General features: G+C 36.5%; 1 long non-coding RNA gene across 8 annotated transcripts; it reads right to left on the bottom strand.

Moving 5' to 3' along the window:
- Positions 1-1,457: 1,457 nt before the first annotated feature.
- Positions 1,458-20,700, bottom strand: LOC104225800 (uncharacterized). Of its 8 annotated transcripts, none has more exons than XR_011407563.1 (7): positions 20,520-20,700; positions 17,682-18,147; positions 17,421-17,481; positions 16,894-16,938; positions 5,888-6,103; positions 5,479-5,633; positions 4,855-5,177 (listed from the first exon to the last, which is right to left on the bottom strand). It is a non-coding gene; the product is annotated as an uncharacterized lncRNA (long non-coding RNA). The 8 variants fall into 8 exon arrangements; XR_710676.2 differs by having other exon boundaries at positions 18,103-18,147; positions 20,520-20,694; XR_011407564.1 differs by lacking the exon at positions 4,855-5,177 and adding an exon at positions 1,458-1,935 and having other exon boundaries at positions 17,421-18,147.
- Positions 20,701-21,419: the final 719 nt, after the last annotated feature.

Genomic DNA, 21,419 nt, shown 5'->3' on the forward strand with positions numbered 1-21,419 from the left:
CACTGGGGTGCGTAGTCGCATATGTTGGAGACTTAGTGGTGAGTTATTATCCATGCCTCGACCCGCAGAGTCTCTTTCCCCCTTGTGTTTATTTTATTTGCCTATTTTCATTCCAGACAGTAGCTATAGTGGTTTTGTATATTTTACTAGATACTCATATACTTGTGACACCAAGTTTTGAGGATTTTCGGTAGATGTTCATAGTTGTACCTAACATTATCATTCTTTTGCTTTATGTTTGTTTATACTTTGTGAGTTAGTAAGAATGGAAGTATTTTAACATGGCTTCTAAACTTAATTCCACTTTATTAATGTAGTTTTTGATTTAAAAAGTTCTATGAATGGATTATTGTGTTGGTGGTTCACTTAGCTTGCTTAACGGTAGCGTTGGATGCAATCACAATTTATTGTGGGAATTAGGTCGTGACAGCTACAAAGAATCTCCATATTTTAAAATCAAATTGCAGCAACTTACAAGTGACTTCTAGCATAGTTAGTCTGAATTCCTTGTAAATAGGTGTACTTTTAATATTTTTTTCAAAATAGGGCAGGCTCCGAATACACGGGAACTTTAGAAGAATATAGAGATCTATTTGTCAAACGAACTCTTCACAAAAAATATCTAAGATAAGTGTATCATGGGCTATTACGAATACATTCTAAAAAAGGAGAATTTATTGAAGTGTGTTGTAGTAATATATTTTGAGTTATGTTGTATTAGTATAATTTGAATTATGTTTTTAAAATATGATATTGTTTCAATTATTTGTTCATTTGCTCAATTCTTCAAAATTTCGACACCGCTCATGAAAAATTCCTGCATGCGCCCCTGATTCTTGCTATCTTTGTTCTTCTTTATTTCCCCTTTTCCGCTAATATACTACCTCTCCCGGCCACATCTCATGCTGATTTCTATTAAACGAATCTCTTTTATGAAAATTATTTTTCGTTCAAAAGGATGCTTTTGAAGCACGTGATTTGAATGTTATAAACAATGTGTCTCACATAAGTTTGTGCTCATATATTTTATTTCCTGCTATCTCTGTACTTTTATATTTCCCTTTCCCACGAATGTTGACGCATCTCATGTGTTTTGAATGTTAATCTATTTTAACTCTTGACATCTTTGTTTTTATCCATTTTTGTGTTCCCACTAATACACTTCCTCTTTATCTGTCTTACTAATCTCCACCAAAAAAATCTTTTTTATGCAACTGTGTCTTTTATTCAAAATAATGCTTTTGAAATATGTGTTTTGAATGTTATACATGTGAGAAATCACATGAGTTTGTCTTTTCTCAAACAGTAATAATTATATTGATAAAAGTCATAAAAGTAGTTCTGGAATATTATCTACGCCTTGAACATTATACATGTGAGATATCACATGAATTTATTTTTTCTCCTTTAACCGATAATAGTTATATTCATAAAGGACAGATTATACATGTGAGATACAACATAAATTTGTTTCTTTCTTAACCGGTAATAATTACAGTCATAAAAGATTGATAATAAATGTGAGATATTATTTGAACATTATACACGTGAGGTATCACATGAAGGTTATACACGTGAGGTATCATTTGAACGTTATACATGTGATCACATGAACGTTAAGCATGTGAGAAAAAATCGAAAAGTATATCCTCTTCTAAACTTAGAGGGACTCTATAAATTCAAGTAATGTTTCTACCTCATTTGTATATTCCACATGAGAAGTGACATAACAAGCTATACTATTGAATTTTTCCAAAATCTCTTTACAACTAGTCATATTTCCTCCATGACTAACCAAACGCCTGTGTCTCACTATACTACTCTCAGTATTAGGGACCACCTTGCACTGAGCATAGAACCTGACCTACGGGACTCTTTTAAACCTTATAAATCGTCAGGACTGGACGGCCTCCACCCTTTCTTCTACCAAAAGTTCTGGAATGAAACAAAAAATGCCTTAATTAATTTTTGTAAAGAGACTTTTCGAAATAAATCAATGACAGAGGAAATGAACAAAACCTACATCTGTTTAATTCCAAAATGTAAGAGTCCGGAAACAATAAAATAATTTAGACCTATAAGCCTCTGCAACACTGCTTACAAAATTATTAAAAAAACTTTGGTTAATAGAATCAAACCTCTACTCTCAAAAGTCATACACCCCACTCAAACAAGCTTCCTATAAGGGAGAAGAGCATCTGATAATGCCATCATTGTGAACGAAGTAGTGTCCTACTTCAAAAGAACTAAAGGGAAGAAAGGGAAAATGTTAATTAAAATAGACCTGGAAAAAACCTTCGACAAAATAGAATGGTCTTTCGTAAGATTCTCTCTGATATCTTTAAATTTTCCCAAAAATATGATTGCTATTATAATGTCCTGCATTTCGACCACTCAAACTTCAATCCTGATAAACGGGTCTAGTACGGAGTTTTTTAGACCAACAAGGGGGATTAGACAAGGGGATCCCCTATCCCCATACTTTTTCATAATCTGTATGGAAATGCTATCTAGACTGATACATCATGAAATTGACTGCTGCAGATGGACACCCATCAAATTGTCTAATAAAGGACCATAGTTATCTCATCTGTTCTTTGCAGATGACTTAATCTTAATGGCAGAAGCCAACCAGAAAAGCTGTAATTCAATAATAGATACCCTTAATAAATTCTGCAACTATTCGGGACAGTCCATTAATTTTCATAAGTCTAAAATTATGTTCTCCAAAAATACCTCCTCCAGAAACAAGGAATACATCAGCCAATGTTTATCCATGAAACTCTCAAATGAAATAGGGAAATACCTAGGATTCCCAATCCTGAACTCAAACCCATCCAAAAAAGATTTCCAACCTATCATTGATAACCTTAACAGTAAACTGCAAGGATGGAAAGTAAATCTCCTGACCACAGCAGGTAGGACTACCCTAATAAAATCCACTCTTGCAGCAATCCCTAACCATATCATGCAAATATATAGCCTCCCAAAATCTACCCTAAAAACTATCGACACAATACAAAGAAACTTCCTGTGGGGGAGCACATCTGAGAAGAGAAAATGTCACCTTATTAATTGGAACATAGTAACTAGGGACAAAAAAGAAGGAGGTCTGGGGTTGTATAAAGCCAAATGGAAGAACCAATCATTCAATGCAACTCTGGCATGGAGATTTGCAAGAGAAAAACAATCTCTTTGGGTTCAAGTCCTTCAAAACAGATACAACATCAATATGAATCCTTCCAGGTGGAAGGATTTAGAGAAAAAAGGAGGAACTCACATCTGGAAAAATATCTGTATTGGAGGAGAAATCTGCGAAAAGGGCATACACTAGGAAGTAGGGAATGGGGGAATCCATCAACCTCTGGCATGATGCCTGGATCATAGACTCGGGGCCCCTACGTTCCCTCATTCAGGGGCCTCTGCCCCTCAACGAATTAAATTTATCCCTAAGTTCTATTCTAGTGTAGGGATTTTTCAATATCAATACCCTCTCTTTCGAACTACCTAAAACCATCCGTAGGAAAATTTTTAGCACTTATATTAAACAAAGTGAGTCGGCAATAGATAAATTTGCTTGGGAAGAGGGACCTAATGGTTCCTTCTCGACGAAGGCTGCCTACAACATTATCAAAGCCCAGCCTAAAGAAGAAGGAAACTTGACTTACTTTTCGTGGTTATGGAAGCTTGATACTTCAAGCAAAAAAAGGCATTCTTATGGACAGTTGTCCACAACAGGTTACCCACCTCCAAAATGTTACATAATAGGAAAATCATTACCTCCAGCATTTGCAATATTTGCCAAAACGAAGAAGAAGACATGGAACATATGTTCTTTAATTACAGGCACTCAAAACCTATTTGGGACCAATTGGGAATTTCTTACAAATATCCGGATCAACCTCGCAATGAGCTTACTATGCATAACTGGTTAAAACCCCTTTGCCACAATAAATCATCTTTCAACAGATTTTTATCTAAGGCAGATATCCTTCCCTTTACCCTTTGGCACATCTGGATTCACAGAAACAATTTCATCTTTAACAACAAAAAATCTCCCCTTTCCTTAAAAAATATCGTTAAGAGTGCAACGGAATTTAAGTTGTTAACAGAGTCTTTCCAGAGTCCTAACCCCAGGATGACCATCTACATAAAATAGAAGCCACCTGATCGGGGAATTTATAAATTAAACATAGATGGATCTAGCTTAGGCAACCCTGGGAGGGGTGGCATTGGAGGGGTTAGAAGAGACTGGGAAAGCAGCTGGATTATAGGCTTTAACATGTCCATCCCCCACACTACAAACATATACATGGAAGGCCTTGCACTTATACAGGGTTTAAAAATAACAATACAACAAAACATTAGGCGACTAGTGGTTGAAACAGATTGCAATATCTTAGTTAACATGCTTACTAACGACAATAGTCCGTATCAAAATTTGATTATTGATTGCAGATGGATGCTTACTAGAGCAGGCGAGCCTCAGGTCACTCACGTCTTCAGAGAAGCGAATGGAGTGGCTGACGCTATGGCAAAACATGGAAGCAAATCGAACTTTTTTGGAAATCCTATGTTGTACTTCTCCCCGCCCCCTTTTGCTGTTTCTACTTTTGAACTGGACAAGCTAGGAACTTTGTGTCCTAGAAAAGTTCCAATTTGTAATAACTCTTACAACAGGGCGGAATAAATATCTTCATTACCAAAAAAATACATAACAAGCTACAATCTTAATCTTCTTGACTGACTTTTGCTTGTCTTAAAAACATCTTGTGTTCTTTTTCTTACTTTCTTCCAACTATTGCCTATATCAACAACTCAAAATCCACCGCCAATAATCATTAACAAAATCCACCACAAACCAACAATCACATTCAATCATTTATGAGCCAAGGTCTCCTAACCTACAAAGTTAAGAAATTTACTGTGTAGCACTTAATTGTCAGTCTTAAAGTTAAGTACTTTTGACCATATACAAGCAGAGAATATATTCTTCCAAGAGGAGTTATTGGAGCATGCATAAGAAGCTGAGTAATGACTCTAATTCACCTAAAGCTAACCCTCTGATTCTCAAATCTGCTTGTCGAATTCACTATTCCCTATCCCTGGCATAAGTTCTTCAAAATGTGGAAGCGGTTCCATCAAGAGACTAGCTTCCTTCCCACTTTTAGCCGTTCCTAGGATATCAAGAAGAGAAAGCAGAAGTGTGAGGGAAATGTACCAATAGGTTCCTATCCACTCAAATAATCGTGGAAGAACTTCACCTATCTGACCTGAAGAATGCTACCATTAATTTTAGCGAAGGTACGTGATCTGTTTTAACATCTCTCTTCACAGCATTCAGGCTAATATGAAAAAACATATATATGCAGAGCAACTATGGAAAAACCTACTTATGTAACACAGATGATCTCAACATATATGTTGGATATAATCTTTTCTTCCCTTAATTATCAATCTTAAATGCAAGTATAGTACCTGAGGCACAAAATCCTCCGTAAGTAGAATGTTATCAGCTTTAATATCTCTGTGTATAATCCGCCTTTAGCAATTTTCGTGAAGGTAAAGTAGGCCATTTGCTATACCAAAAGTTATTTTGTACCTGGCAGCCCAATCTAGTTTATCCTTTGAGCCTGAAAAGACAAAAAAAAAAAGGCATCCTTTAGTGTATCTTTATTGAGGCGCTTAGCCGCGACAAGATGACCATCAGGCAAACAACTCTTATAAACTTCAGCATACCCTCCTCTGCCAATCAAGTTTTCTGTCAAACAAGGAGATCAACTCTAGGATACACATTTATGCTCAAGAAAAAGTATTAAATATAATCATATGGAAATGTATTAGCCTGAATGCGAAAAACAGAGAGATGCTAAACTAGATTACAAACCTTCGCTAAAATTATTCGTAGCATATTTTTTAGGTCAGATAGGCTGAAGTTCTTCCAGGAGGATTTGAAGTGATAGAAACCTGTTGCTACACTCTCCCTCACACTTCTGCTTTTCCATCTCGATATCCTCGAAACGGCTAAAGGTGGAAAGGTAGGTAGTCTCTTGATGGAGCTTCTCTTCCACATTTTGAAGAATTCGTGCCATGGAGAGGGCATCTGTGAATTTGACAAGCAGAAGTGAGAACATGAGGGTTTAGCTTTAGGAGAATCGGAGCCATTCTCCTGGTTTCTGATGCACGCTTCAATAATTCCTATAGGAGAAGAATCATCATGTTTCTCATTTTCCATCTCAAACGACGTGAGGTCTACAACGACTATTTTCAAGAAGATAATCCATCAGAATCAGAAGAAAAAAGAAACAACTTCTTTGGAATACAACTTATGTCACCTTGAACAGAAACTGAGGAAGAGAGATTCTTATATGCAAAAACTACAACTTTGTTTTCTGAGGTATGTACTGCATCCATAATGATTCTCTTAGCAGTTTTAAATTATCCAAATCATATCAAATCACAAAGAAACAGAATAAGATTTTGCTCTTTCCTCTTATGCTTTCCTGGACTATATTCAAGGAAAATATAATTAATCCCAAAACCAAGAATTCAAATGGATTGCAGGTGGTTAATGCTTGAGGAAGGAAGTTCGGATTTAAAGCATATGTAACATTTCTCAATTTTTTTAAAAGTTTCGAGACACGCTAAGTATAGAAATAAATTATTACCATTTTTATTATTTTTACCTTGCCTATATATATATATAACTGGATATACAATTATGAAAATATTAATAACTTTAATATTATTAATTATTAAAAGTGAGTATCATTAATTATTAGTTAAGTTAAAAAAAAAAAAAAAAAGCCTAAAAGCCCATAAAAGGGCTAATGGAAAACAAAGGCTCTAAGCCTTAATAAAAACAGAATACCCACGTTTGGGACGAAAGGCTTTTGCCTTAAACAAAAAAAAAACAGAACAGTTCGCTCAACAGAGGCTTCCTAGCACGTAGGCAACAGAAATCCTAGGGTTCTTTACAAATCACTAATTCTCGAATTCAGGTATATAATATTCCCGTTGTCAATTACTCTACAGTAGTAAGAATAGAATAGTTAATTCTCTTCTTCCTCTATATCAACAATAAATTTCATATTTAGGTGTAGTACTTTAAATTGATTATAATACACCGGTTGTTGTAGAATCGATTGTTTGACTGGTGTCAATTGGATTGGGGCCTACGTATTGGCTTGAGAAGTTTTGAGGTGAGTTGATATAACCCTTTACTAAAGTGGTTTAACTCACAAAAACACGCATACAAGGTGTTTGATGAATTGCTTAAAAGAGTTTATCTTTATTTAATTAGAGCGAGTAAGTACCCATTAATTTAGAATTGTTCTAGCAAAAGTTTAGATGATCTATTATACTATATGTGCTTAAATTTTCAGATTTTTGTGTTGTTCTTATATGCTATTTTCATTGAAAAATTATGAAGAAGAAAGGATCTTTGAAAATATTTTTATATGTTTATTTCATTCTTATGTCATGCTTTACATTTAAGGACACCAATATGAGCATGTACATAATATTCTATAAAGAAAAGATTTAGACTTGAAAAGTCACAAGAAGAAGTTTTAGAAAGAAAAGATTTTGGGGAGTATCCTTTATTCTAAGAAGGGGTCATCGTACAGGCCGAGGGTCCTGACCAAGGCGTTGACTTCCTGAAACTATTTGTGCAGCACGTGAGCCGAGGGTCTCGTTGCTGAGAATTTACTTAGCCATGCTAAGGTATGATACATGAGCGCTGAGAACCATGAAGCGAGTGGCACCTCGTGGATTGGACCTATTCGATCAGGTTGGGATCGAACCCGTGCCGATCACACGGTGACTGAGACAGAATTAAGTCAGGATAGTTGGAACTCTCAAAGTATAAAGTGAAGTATTTTTTTTTTAAAGAAAGAAAAAAGAAAAGAATTTCTTTTAGAATATTCATAAATTGCTACTATGCAATTATTTTAGAATTATTCTTATAAGCTTTATGTTTTACATGCATTTAGAACCTTTGCTCGTAATGTATATGTTATTAAAGTTTCTCCCCCTGTTGTTGAGACTCACTGAGTACAGTGGATGGTACTGACGTTCTCTTTTGGGAACCTACGTTGGTCTGCGGTACAACGTAGGAACCGGATTTGCAGGCGAGCAGGCTACGAGTTAGGACTTCCTTCCCTTCCAGTGATAGTGGTGAGCTCCGCTTTTGTTCGTGGAGTATTCTTAGAGTCATTTTCATTTAGCTATTTCTTTATTTATTTAGAGAACTGGCCAGGAAATCTCATGTCCTGAGCAGTGCGTCAGTTTATCGGTAGAGGCTTCATAGACATAGTCATTGGGTTGAAATTCATATGTTATTTTATAATAACTTAGCAATAATTCAGTAGTTACTATGAATAAAGTTTTGGAGTTAATTTATTTAAATATTTGAATTAATCAAGAGTATTTGGTTAGAGTATTGCTTTGTTGCATATAAAGTGTGGAGCTATAATACATTGAATAAGCAGAGATGGTTCGCTCGATCAGGTTTAGTGATCGAGTGCCGGTCTCGGCTTGTTTAGAAAATGGGTCGTGACAAACTTGGTATCAGAGCCTCAGGTTTATGGAGTCCTAGGGGTCTATGAAGCCGTGTTAGTAGAGTCTTGTTTATGTGTATGAAGCGCGCCATACTTATAAACATGAGGCTACAAGCATTTAGGAAAAATCTTTTTTTTCATACTTTAGATCGTGCAGTAGAGCCTACCTCTAAGAAATTATCTAATGTATTCTTTTCTCCAAAACTCGCAGAAATGACTCGTACTCGTAACTCTGACACCGACACTCAGGATGCGGCTCAAGAAACTATTGCTACTATTGTGGCTCAAGGCATAACTAAAAAGGCTCGAACTCAGAAAAGGAAGGGTAAATCCACAAGGGGGTTCAAGTACCCCAGGTTGAACATGAAGAAGGGGTGGAGCATGATGAGCAAGTACCTCAGGATCCAACGCCAACCCCAACAGCAGCTCCGACTCAAACAACTATATCCCCAGAGGTGGGTCAGATGTTTAATGCAGTCAACAGTGCTATGGAGATGTTTAAGGCCTTTATGGCCAACCAGAACGAGAAAAGAGATAAGATTCCACCTCAAACAAATAGGCAGAACAATTCTGAGCCCTCAAGAGTGAATGAATTTCTGAAGTTGAGTCCTCAAGTGTTCCATGGTTCTATAGTTGATGAAGATCCAATGTTATGGATGGAGGGTGTTAAGAAAGCCCTCCGAGTGATGAAAGTATTTGATGACAAAGCTGTGGAGTTGGCTGCTTACCAGCTTAGAGATGTGGCTGGCGCTTGGTTTGAGATGTGGGAAAAAGAGAGAGATGAAGATGATGATCCACCTACTTGGGAAGAATTTGAAGAGGCCTTCATGGCTAACTTTATCCCAGAAGAAGATATAGCAGCTAAGGCTACAGAGTTCGAACAACTCACGCAAGGGAATAAAAGTGTGCAAGAGTACTACATGGAATTCATAAGGTTAGCTAAGCATGCTCCTCACATGGTTAAGATAGAAAAAGCAAAGATTCGCAGGTTTGTTGGCGGTTTGGCTTACCACATTAAGGATACGACATCAGCTGCAGCGGTGGGAATGACAGCTTTCTCATCTGTTGTGGGGTTCGCCAAACACTTAGAAAAAGACAGACAACAAAGGAGAGAAGAGAAAGAGCATAACAAGAAATCCCGGACAACGGGCAGGTTTAATGGTACATCCAGCAGAGGCGGAAGGAATTCCTCTAATAAGGAGTCATTAGCACCAGATCAGTTCAGTCATCAGTCAGGTGGTGGGTCTTCCTTCAGACATACTCAGAGTAATGGAAATCAGTCTCGCCAGAATCAGAATTTTAGGACATCATCCTCACATAGCCAGAGTCATGCTGAGCAACATTCACACCAGCAAAGTCTTTGTGGAACATGTAAGCGGCAACATTCAGGTCAGTGCAAGCTCGGGTTTCATGGTTGCTACCATTGTGGAGACATTGGTCATATAAAGGCCAACTGCCCAAAGTTGCAACGTAATTTCAGTGGTGGATCAACTCGTCCTTCTAGTTCCTCAGCTACTGCAGTTGCACCACCTCAGGCTCGTGGTTCTCATAATCAGTCCGGGCATGGAGCAGGCAGAGGTGCAGACCGAGTTACTCAGGGAGGGGGACAACCCCGTTTATTTGCTACACTTGATCGTCAGAGTGCAGAGGCATCTGCAGAAGTTATTACAGGTATACTTTTAGTCTGCTCACATAATGCTTATGCCATAATGGATCCAGGTTCAACATTTTCATATGTGACTCCATACTTTGCAATTAACCTCGGACTAGAACCTGAACAACTTAGTGAGCCATTCCTAGTATCTACTCCAGTTGGCGAGTCAGTGAAAGTCACCAGAGTCTATAGAGGCTGTACAGTTTCAGTCCAAGGTCGCAACACCAAAGCTAATCTCATAGAGTTAGAAATGGTGGATTTTGATGTGATCATGGGTATGGATTGGTTGTCTTCCTGCTATGCCATGTTAGATTGTCATGCCAAGATAGTCAGGTTCCAATTTCCAAATGAAGAAGTCTTAGAGTGGAAGGGTAGTTCAGCATCGCTTGTAGGTAAGTTTATTTCTTATCTTAAGGCACAACGAATGATCGGTAAGGGGTGTCTCGCCTATTTGGCTCACATTATTAATCCAGAATCAGAACCACCAGCTCTTCAGTCAGTGCCAATTGTTAGAGAATTTCCAGAAGTTTTCCCATATGACCTTCCCGGACTTCCTCCCGAAAGAATCATAGACTTTGGCATTGATCTCATGTCAGGCACTCAGCCCATATCTATACCTCCCTATAGGATGGCTCCAGCAGAACTTAATGAGTTGAGAGAACAGTTGAAAGACCTTCTTGACAAGGGCTTCATCAGGCCGAGTGTTTCACCGTGGGGTGCCCCGGTCCTGTTTGTCAAAAAGAAAGATGGGTCTCTCAGAATGTGTGTCCACTATCGGCAGTTGAATAAAGTTACCATTAAGAACAAGTACCCACTGCCAAGAATTGATAATTTATTTGATCAACTTCAGGGTGCAAAGTACTTTTCAAAAATAGACTTGAGGTCGGGATACCATCAGTTGAGAATCAGAAAGGAGGATATATCTAAAACAGCCTTTAGAACTCGCTACGGGCACTATGAATTTCTAGTAATGTACTTCGGGTTGACAAATGCTCCAGCTGCATTCATGGACCTCATGAACAGAGTTTTCAAGCCATTCTTGGATACCTTTATTATCGTGTTTATAGACGATATTTTGGTATACTCTAAGAGCAAGGAAGAACATGCAGAACACCTTAGAATAGCCTTGCAGACCTTGAAGGAGAATGAGCTTTATGCCAAGTTTTCAAAATGTGAGTTCTGGTTGCAGTCAGTAGCATTCTTAGGACACGTGGTATCTAGTGAAGGAATAAAAGTAGACCCTCAGAAGACAGAAGCAGTCAAGAACTGGCCCAGGCCGACAACGCCAACCGAAATCAGGAGTTTCTTGGGGTTAGCTGGCTACTATAGAAGGTTTGTAGAGGGGTTTTCCTCACTTGCAGCTCCATTAACTAAGTTGACTCAGAAAGCAGTTAAGTTCCAATGGTCAGACGCTTGTGAGCAGAGTTTTCAAGAGTTAAAGAAGAGGTTGACCACTGCACCTGTGCTAACCTTGCCAACAGGTTCGGGTGGGTTCACAGTGTATTGTGATGCCTCCAGAGTGGGCCTTGGTTGTGTTCTTATGCAAAATGGAAAAGTTATTGCTTATGCTTCCAGGCAGTTAAAGAATCATGAAAAGAACTACCCCACACACGACTTGGAGCTTGCAGCAGTGGTGTTTGCATTAAAAATATGGCGACACTACCTTTATGGTGAGCATTCTGAAGTGTTTACAGATCACAAAAGCCTCCAGTACATTTTCAAGCAAAAAGAACTAAATTTGAGACAGAGAAGGTGGCTCGAGCTATTGAAGGATTATGACATCAATATCCTTTATCACCCGGGCAAAGCTAATGTGGTAGCAGATGCACTTAGTAGGAAGTCAATGGGTGTCTTGGCCCATCTTGCAGTACAAAGGCGATCTTTGGGTCGAGAAATTCAAAAACTAGCAAATGATGGAATTAGATTGGATGAGACCGAAGAAGGTGACATAACTGCTTATGCCTTAGCGCAATCCTCCCTTGTTGCGCATGTTAAGGCTAAGCAAGACGAAGATCCGTACTTAGTGAAATTAAAAGGAGTCAGAAGCAAAGAAATCACTGCTTTCACTCTAGGAAGTGACGAAGTTTTGAAGTTGAATGATCGGTTATGTGTGCCTGATGTAGATGGTCTTAGGAAGGCCATAATGGAGGAGGCTCACAGTTCGAGATACTCTATCCACCCAGGTGCTACCAAAATGTATCTAGATTTGAAAGAGTTGTATTGGTGGAAAGGCATGAAGAAACAAGTAGCAGATCATGTGGCTAAATGTTTAAATTGTCAGCAAGTCAAAGCCGAGCATCAGAGGCCTGGTGGCCTAGCTCAAGATATAGAGATACCACAGTGGAAGTGGGAGATGATTAATATGGATTTCGTAGTAGGTCTACCTCGCACATACCGTAAACATGATTCAATTTGGGTTATTGTAGACCGACTGACAAAGTCCGCGCATTTCCTACCAGTAAAGACGACAGACTCCGCAGAGCAATATGCGCGGTTGTACATAAAAGAAATAGTCCGATTGCATGGTACTCCAGTTTCAATCATATCTGACAGAGGCCCTCAGTTCACGACAAATTTTTGGCAGGCATTTCAGAAAAGATTAGGTACCAAGGTCAATTTAAGCACCGCTTTTCATCCACAGACCGATGGCCAGGCAGAAAGGACCATTCAGACTCTCGAAGATATGATGCGTGCGTGTGTTATAGATTTTGGAGGTAATTGGGATGATCACTTGCCACTAATAGAATTTGCTTACAATAACAGCTACCAGGCCAGCATTGGTATGGCTCCTTATGAAACATTGTATGGGCGGAGATGTAGGTCTCCGGTGGGTTGGTTTGAACCAGCAGAGGTGCCGTTGATTGGTCCAGAGTTTGTTTGTGAGGCCTTGGAGAAAGTTCAGCTAATTAGAGAAAGACTTAAAGCGGCACAGAGTCGTCAAAAGTCTTATTCTGACAAGAGGCATCGTGAGTTAGAGTTCATGGTTGGTGATAAGGTGTTTTTGAAAGTTTCACCAATGAAAGAAGTTATGGTTTGGTAAGAAAGGGAAACTTAGCCCTAGATTTATCGGACCTTATGAAATTCTAGAAAAGAAAGGAAATGTGGCTTATAAGCCAGCGCTACCCGTTGAGTTGTCCTCTGTTCATCCTGTCTTTCATGTGTCTATGCTTAGAAAGTACATCCATGATGAGTCGCATATAATACCTATCGATACCATAGAAATTAAGGAAGTCCTGACTTATGAAGAGGTACCTATAGAAATTCTCGATAGGCAAGTAAGAAAGTTAAGAACAAAAGAATTAGCATCGGTAAAAGTTTTGTGGAGTAATCATGATTCAAAAGAAGCTACGTGGGAGGTCGAGGAAGATATGAGGAAGAAGTATCCTTATTTATTTGAGTAACAAGGTATGTGAACCTAGGTTTGACTTGACATTTATATTTCATTTATTAATACAAGTTAGCAAGTGTTTATGTCCTTCTTAGATTATACTTAGTTGTTGTAGTAATTTAGTTTATGCCATAGTATATTTAATTTATTAAAGTGATTTACTTGTGCTAGAGTTGTTGTGCTTTAGATAATTGTTAGTTATTGTGGTACCTCCTTGCCGGAGCGTGAGTACTTAATTTATGGGTTGTGTATGGTGCCTATGAATGGCCTGTTATGGTATATTTGGTTGTTGTTGGTGTAGTTGTGATATTTGTGACAGGGATATTTTTTGGATAGTCCAATTTACAAGGGAAACTCTGCCGAAATTTTTGAAAATTTAGGGAGTTAGCCAAAATTTTGAGTCCCTTAGAAGAATGAGTAGTGGTAAGAAAACTTAAGAGGTTCAAAGACCTAAAGGATGGTTGTTAGCTTAAGAATAAGGCCATAGCAACATTCGAGGACGAATGTTTTTAAGGAGGGAAGATTGTAACATTTCTCAATTTTTTTAAAAGTTTCGAGACACGCTAAGTATAGAAATAAATTATTACCATTTTTATTATTTTTACCTTGCCTATATATATATAATTGGATATACAATTATGAAAAGATTAATAATTTTAATATTATTAATTATTAAAAGTGAGTATCATTAATTATTAGTTAAGTTAAAAAAAAAAAAAAAAAAAAAAAGCCTAAAAGCCCATAAAAGGGCTAATGGAAAACAAAGGCTCTAAGCCTTAATAAAAACAGAATACCCACGTTCTGTCATTCACCCAAAAGGGACGAAAGGCTTTTGCCTTAAACAAAAAAAAACAGAACAGTTCGCTCAACAGAGGCTTCCTAGCACGCAGGCAACAGAAATCCTAGGGTTCTTTACAAATCACTAATTCTCGAACTTAGGTATATAATATTCCTGTTGTCAATTACTCTACAGTAGTAAGAATAGAATAGTTAATTCCCTTCTTCCTCTATATCAACAATAAATTTCATATTTAGGTGTAGTACTTTAAATTGATTATAATACATCGGTTGTTGTAGAATCGATTGTTTGACTGGTGTCAATTGGATTGGGGCCTACGTATTGGCTTGAGAAGTTTTGAGGTGAGTTGATATAACCCTTTACTAAAGTGGTTTAACTCACAAAAGCACGCATACAAGGTGTTTGATGAATTGCTTAAAAGAGTTTATCTTTATTTAATTAGAGCGAGTAAGTACCCATTAATTTAGAATTGTTCTAGCAAAAGTTTAGATGATCTATTATACTATATGTGCTTAAATTTTCAGATTTTTGTGTTGTTCTTATATGCTATTTTCATTGAAAAATTATGAAGAAGAAAGGATCTTTGAAAATATTTTTATATGTTTATTTCATTCTTATGTCATGCTTTACATTTAAGGACACCAATATGAGCATGTACATAATATTCTATAAAGAAAAGATTTAGACTTGAAAAGTCACAAGAAGTTTTAGAAAGAAAAGATTTTGGGGAGTATCCTTTATTCTAAGAAGGGGTCATCGTACAGGCCGAGGGTCCTGACCAAGGCGTTGACTTCCTGAAACTACTTGTGCAGCACGTGAGCCGAGGGGCTCGTTGCTGAGAATTTACTTAGCCATGCTAAGGTATGATACATGAGCGCTGAGAACCATGAAGCGAGTGGCACCTCGTGGATTGGACCTATTCGATCAGGTTGGGATCGAACCCGTGCCGATCACACGGTGACTGAGACAGAATTAAGTCAGGATAGTTGGAACTCCCAAAGTATAAAGTGAAGTATTTTTTTTTTAAAGAAAGAAAAAAGAAAAGAATTTCTTTTAGAATATTCATAAATTGCTACTATGCAATTATTTTAGAATTATTCTTATAAGCTTTATGTTTTACATGCATTTAGAACCTTTGCTCGTAATGTATATGTTATTAAAGTTTCTCCCCTGTTGTTGAGACTCACTGAGTACAGTGGATGGTACTGACGTTCTCTTTTAGGAACCTACGTTGGTCTGCGGTACAACGTAGGAACCGGATTTGCAGGCGAGCAGGCTACGAGTTAGGACTTCCTTCCCTTCCAGTGATAGTGGTGAGCTCCGCTTTTGTTCGTGGAGTATTCTTAGAGTCATTTTCATTTAGCTATTTCTTTATTTATTTAGAGAACTGGCCAGGAAATCTCATGTCCTGAGCAGTGCGTCAGTTTATCGGTAGAGGCTTCATAGACATAGTCATTGGGTTGAAATTCATATGTTATTTTATAATAACTTAGCAATAATTCAGTAGTTACTATGAATAAAGTTTTGGAGTTGATTTATTTAAATATTTGAATTAATCAAGAGTATTTGGTTAGAGTATTGCTTTGTTGCATATAAAGTGTGGAGCTATAATACATTGAATAAGCAGAGATGGTTCGCTCGATCAGGTTTAGTGATCGAGTGCCGGTCTCGGCTTGTTTAGAAAATGGGTCGTGACAGCATATACTAAGGGAAGCTAACAAGCTAGCGAATGACTAGCAAAGCATGGAAGTAATTTGGAAGTTTTTGAAAGCTTAATGTTCTATGATGTACCCTTTTTCTTGCTTTCTTATGAAAATGATTGAATAGGAATTATGTGTCCTAGACAAATCAAACTATGCACCTAAGTTGCTCGGACATGGGTGTGGGTGTCCGACACGGGTGCGAATCTAGAGGTCGGATCCTTCGAGATGTAAATTCTAAGATTCGAGGATATGGATCCTCGTACGGATACGGGTGTGGGGATCCGGCTAAAAATAATTTAAAAATAAAAATATATAAAATATCTCTAAATTATGAGAAATTTTATGGAATACTTACGTATAGCATGTAAAGTATGAATTTTTTTTTCTTCTCAAATTGTAGATAAGTAAATGATTGATTTACCAGATAAAGTATGCTATTTTCTTCAAATTTACCCAAGTTTTGGTTCTTATTTCGGGAAACAAATTGTATCTCGTCTCGAATGTTTTCGTCTGTTGTGGTCAAAGTACCCAAAATTGTTTGACCATATCCAATACGGATCCCATACCCACACCCATATTAGTGTTGTATCGATACGGGTGTGGCACCTAAACTGTCATGTCGGAGCAACTTAGCTATGCACTGTAGCAAACTTTAGCAGCAATAATATTAGTTTCTTTTTTACCAAAAAAAAAAAACCTTCAAAAATTCCTGATTTCACATAAACAAACACAAGGAAATTAAAATTTGTACTTCAATAAGCAATATTGAATAGCCTAATGAAACTTACTTATTTAAGCACCACACAAGATGTACTTTAATTTACAACCATGACCTGTGAAAAAATCATATCCAGTCAGCTTATACTAAAAAAGATTACCAAAAATAACCCTCTACTGAAGGCGGCTCTAGGATTCCAAGCATATGGGTTCGTAATTCTAATCGTTTTAAGTTATTGGGTTCTAAATTAATAATTTGTATATATTCAATAGATTTTTTAAGACAAATACAGGGAATGGACCGAAGCTACTGGGTTTGGCCGAACCCGCTCCTGGCACTCTAGTTCCGCCCCTGCCCTACCCAATCACACCTGGAAAAGAACCCACACTCCCTACCCGGGGGAGCACCCAATACACCGGCAACTCCGATCATATGAAATGGGTTCAAGGTCCAATTATGAACCTCCTCCCCACCCCCCACCCCCCCCCCCCCCAAAAAAAAAGAATAGAGAGTACAGGCTAAGAACAATAGGGCCCTAAGGAAACAAAGACAAAGATTATTTATTATTTTTTCGTAGATGAGTGAAATGTAGGGTACCTGATAAAATAGTCAAGTTGCATGCAAGTTGGTATGGTCACCACCTTTATCCAGAAAAGTCCTATAAAATACAAAAGCAAAGACAATTGCTCTATAAAATACAAAAGCAAAGACAATTGCTCTATATAAGCGCGAAAACTTATTATTTTCTCCTTCTCTGCATCATAAACAAGAAAAAGAAAATATCTATGATCTAATAATCATAAAACAGGGAAAATGCAGTTGAAAAATAAAAAAGAATAGAAGAAACAAGGAACTCACAAAATATTTTATGAGCCTTAATCATCAGCAAGCATGAAACAGAGAGTCCAAGGGAAGATTATAAGAAGAGCAATTGAATAGAGGACAAAATCCAACGTAACAATACCAATGTGGACCGATACTGCATTACTAGCTAGATCCATGTTTAAAGTCAAAAGCGAAAACAACCTTAACAACTGTTTGTTAGCAAGTAACTAGTAGTGGTTGCCCGTGCGAACAGTAAAATTGATGTGTGCTTTGAAAAATAAAAATTTGCTGGATTATTAGAATAAACAAACAATTGTACTGAATAAAAATTTTTAACATCATATACATCTGCAAAAGCCCTTGAAAGGAACTCAGAAATGCTATTGAAAAGCTATTGAGTTTTATATTTTAAATTGATAAACAAAAGGATTGCAAAGTAGTCCTCAGATGTTACATTGTCCGGCTGAGCACACCAAGAATTTCCCCTTCTTTCTCAGTTCTATTAGTCAAACATCAAACAATGAAATTCTGGTTAGTAGGCAACCAAAAGGCTATACTACAACATGAAAAGGAGTTTCTACTACAAAAATAGAAAGTTCTAACTTGTTATGAACAATAAAACTGGATTGAAGTGCAATATTCTTATCAGCTGCGAGCAATGGTACTCTATGTGTATTATGAATCTATAAAGGGCATGTATCAAATATTTATTGATCATAAATTATGCCTTAATTGTTTGTCCAAGTTCTCATTTTTATCAATCTCGAAAACTGATGCACTCTAAGCAATTACAACCTTTATAACAACTATGTGTGAACCCTGAATTTATCAGTCCAATTATCTGTAACTCAACCTAATGAAAGAGAATCATTTACCAAGTTATTCGCCTTTTTCACTATACAAAACTATAACACTTATATATACAATTTTGGATCCAAAGTTTTTAGCGCATTTGAGAATTCTTCAATTTAATGTAATTTGGCTCCCAGAATACATGTGTAAAACCCCTTAAGAATCTTGTTTTCCATTGTATAAAGATATATCAAAATAATGAGGTAACAAACTGCATAGGCAAAAGTGAAAATGAAAGAAAGAAAGAACGAAAAATTCAAGCATTAGAGGAAAAAAGAGAAGCTGTAACACATGAATAACACAAAATTCTGGTCAAAGTTGCACTAACGTGAGAAGTGATACATTGATAGAAAGTAGTACTTAAAGAGTTACAGTTCACATAAACTTTATGCATACTTCTTTCTTTCACTTTACATTTTATTTGTTTGCTCATGGAAGTAAGGCATTTCACATGTAACATCTTCCTTTGACTTTCTCAATTGTTATACTAACAATTATGGCCTGGCAAGTATACACGACAAAAGTTATTTGATATATCTGTAAAGAGTCCTTATCTTTTCATAACATATTTAAAGTGCCATAAAGAAAGGACCTTAACTTTGCTATGCCAGACTAACACATTTCTTATAAAATCAAAATAGAATGTTAGCTAAACAAACTTTCTCCAACAATAAGAAGCATGTAAGTGAGTATTGAAGTACATCAATAAAGAGAGGGGAATTGTGACAAATTCTCTATTTGCTTCACATTATGGAATCAATAATCAAACCAGTCTCAAGTTTCCCAACACTATAGCAAAAAGTTTAATCTAGTTTATATGATTTAAACACCGAAATAACTTTTAAAACTTACCACTCAAATCTTTTGATAACCTGAAAAATTCACTATTTTTGAGCTTGACATCTCAGCTCGCCTCTCTACCTCTTCCACTTGAATGTATACTATTGTTATCAAATTCAGATCTCAAACCCAAAGCTTTCTACCCGATTTATACATCAGGAAAGTGTATTATTTGAATATTGATGGTGTTTCCTTTTTTATCCAACTCTTTTAATTGGTAGATGGGACAAAAATAATTATTTTCTCTCAGATATATTTGTGCATATCTACCGCGACGTCACAAATTTCGATTAACAATTCAATGTTCCTCAATCTTTTAAGGTCTACGCAGCAAATCTATAGTATCCTCGTTTCCGGATATGCATGTTGCAAGTATTGCAAGTTGTTTACAATTTTACAAATTAATCTGTAAGTTGATATAAATCCTAAAACCAATATGGTATATTTAATTCTCTTTTTAACACAAATAAAGTTAGGTAAATAGTAGACATATTCTAATGGAAATGCAGATGGCAACAAATGACATACATGTAAATCATATGATACAACTAATAAGAACTTAACAATGTAGCATTTGAGTTGTTAAATGATAGATCAGAATGTTGTGGAGAATATGTTGAAAAAGAAATAAAATAAAATATAGTTAGTGGTTTCACTTATATGATCAAATTCTTTGAATTTGCACAATGCAGTAGTACTAAAAGTCATTTATATGAACCTGATGTCGCACAAAGATACGTAAGCCAGAATACATAACGCTTATACAGAGGAAACAACTAAATTCATGGAGAAATCTTACTACATGTCAATGTGCGCTAATAAACTTATAGCTATAACTATCAAAAGTAATCTCTAATACCAGGCGCTTTTAAGATTATCTTGCAGAGGTTTTAATTTCAGCTTCTCATATTTCTGTGAGAAATTATATTTAAAAAGAAAGAAAAACAAAAATCTAACAGAAGGCAAGCAAATGAGAAAAAGTTTAAGACAATTAGTGGCTTTGGCATATTATTAAACACTCTCGGTGCATAAGTGTGTAAATCTGATACAACTAACGCCATGAGTGTGAAAATCAAGCAAAAATTCCAAAAAAACTGAGGAAGTATCAGATACCCATTAAAATCTCATTAACAATAACAATGTGCATTAAAATAGAAATAAGATCATAGGAAAACTTACCAGCAAAGACAGGCATGCAATATATGTCTTGTTTAGTTATCTTTGTTCCATCGTTTAAGGAAGGACAAAAAATGAAAGCAAAAGAAAATTTACAGAGCAATAATGCCCTGAAGAACCAAGAAAGAATTAGAAACATCGAAATGAAGTGGAATAGAAGACAGGTGTCGCAGAGAGAAAAAAAAAGGCTAACATGTGTCGGTGACATGAGGAAAACCTAAAAGACAGTAATTAAAAATGAAAGTACCAGAAAGCCCATGACAGACATTCATAATTACTAAGTTGCCCTGTTCGTACACCCCAACTCCCGTTTCTAAATAATACTCCCTCCGATCCAAAATAAGTGATTTTTTGGCTTTTTTTCTTGTGATCCAAAATAAGTGATTTTTTCAGATTTCAACAATGAATTAATTATTTTTTTCCTACATTGCCTTTGGAGTAATTAATGATGAAGTATGTGTTAGGAATGTTTAATTGAAGAAATAGTAAAGGCTAATATGGTCAATTTCATTACTAATTAATGTTAAAAGGTGAATTTCTTAATATGTGTGAAAACAACCAAAAAATTACTTATTTTGAATAAGAGGGAATAGTAAAGTAATTAGTATCCATGTTTGTCCAAAAATTCAAGAAAAGATTCTATTAAAGACCCCTCTGTCCCAAATCATAAATTCTATCTTATCATTCTTGAAACTTTCACAACACCATTAGCCCATCCCCTCCCCACCACCCTAAGAGAGGGTGATCTTTCTTAGTAAAGATTTGTGACAAGTGGTGGGAGTTTGAGGAACAAATTGAATTGCTAATATTAAGGTCCTTAGTAATTAGGGTTGTTCATTTGGATCGGATACCCGAAATTCGAACCGATCCGTTCAATTTCGGATCCGATCCGATCCGAAATCC

The sequence above is a fragment of the Nicotiana sylvestris genome, chromosome 5 (assembly GCF_000393655.2).
Source record: "Nicotiana sylvestris chromosome 5, ASM39365v2, whole genome shotgun sequence".
In the NCBI taxonomy this organism is placed as follows: Eukaryota; Viridiplantae; Streptophyta; class Magnoliopsida; order Solanales; family Solanaceae; genus Nicotiana; species Nicotiana sylvestris.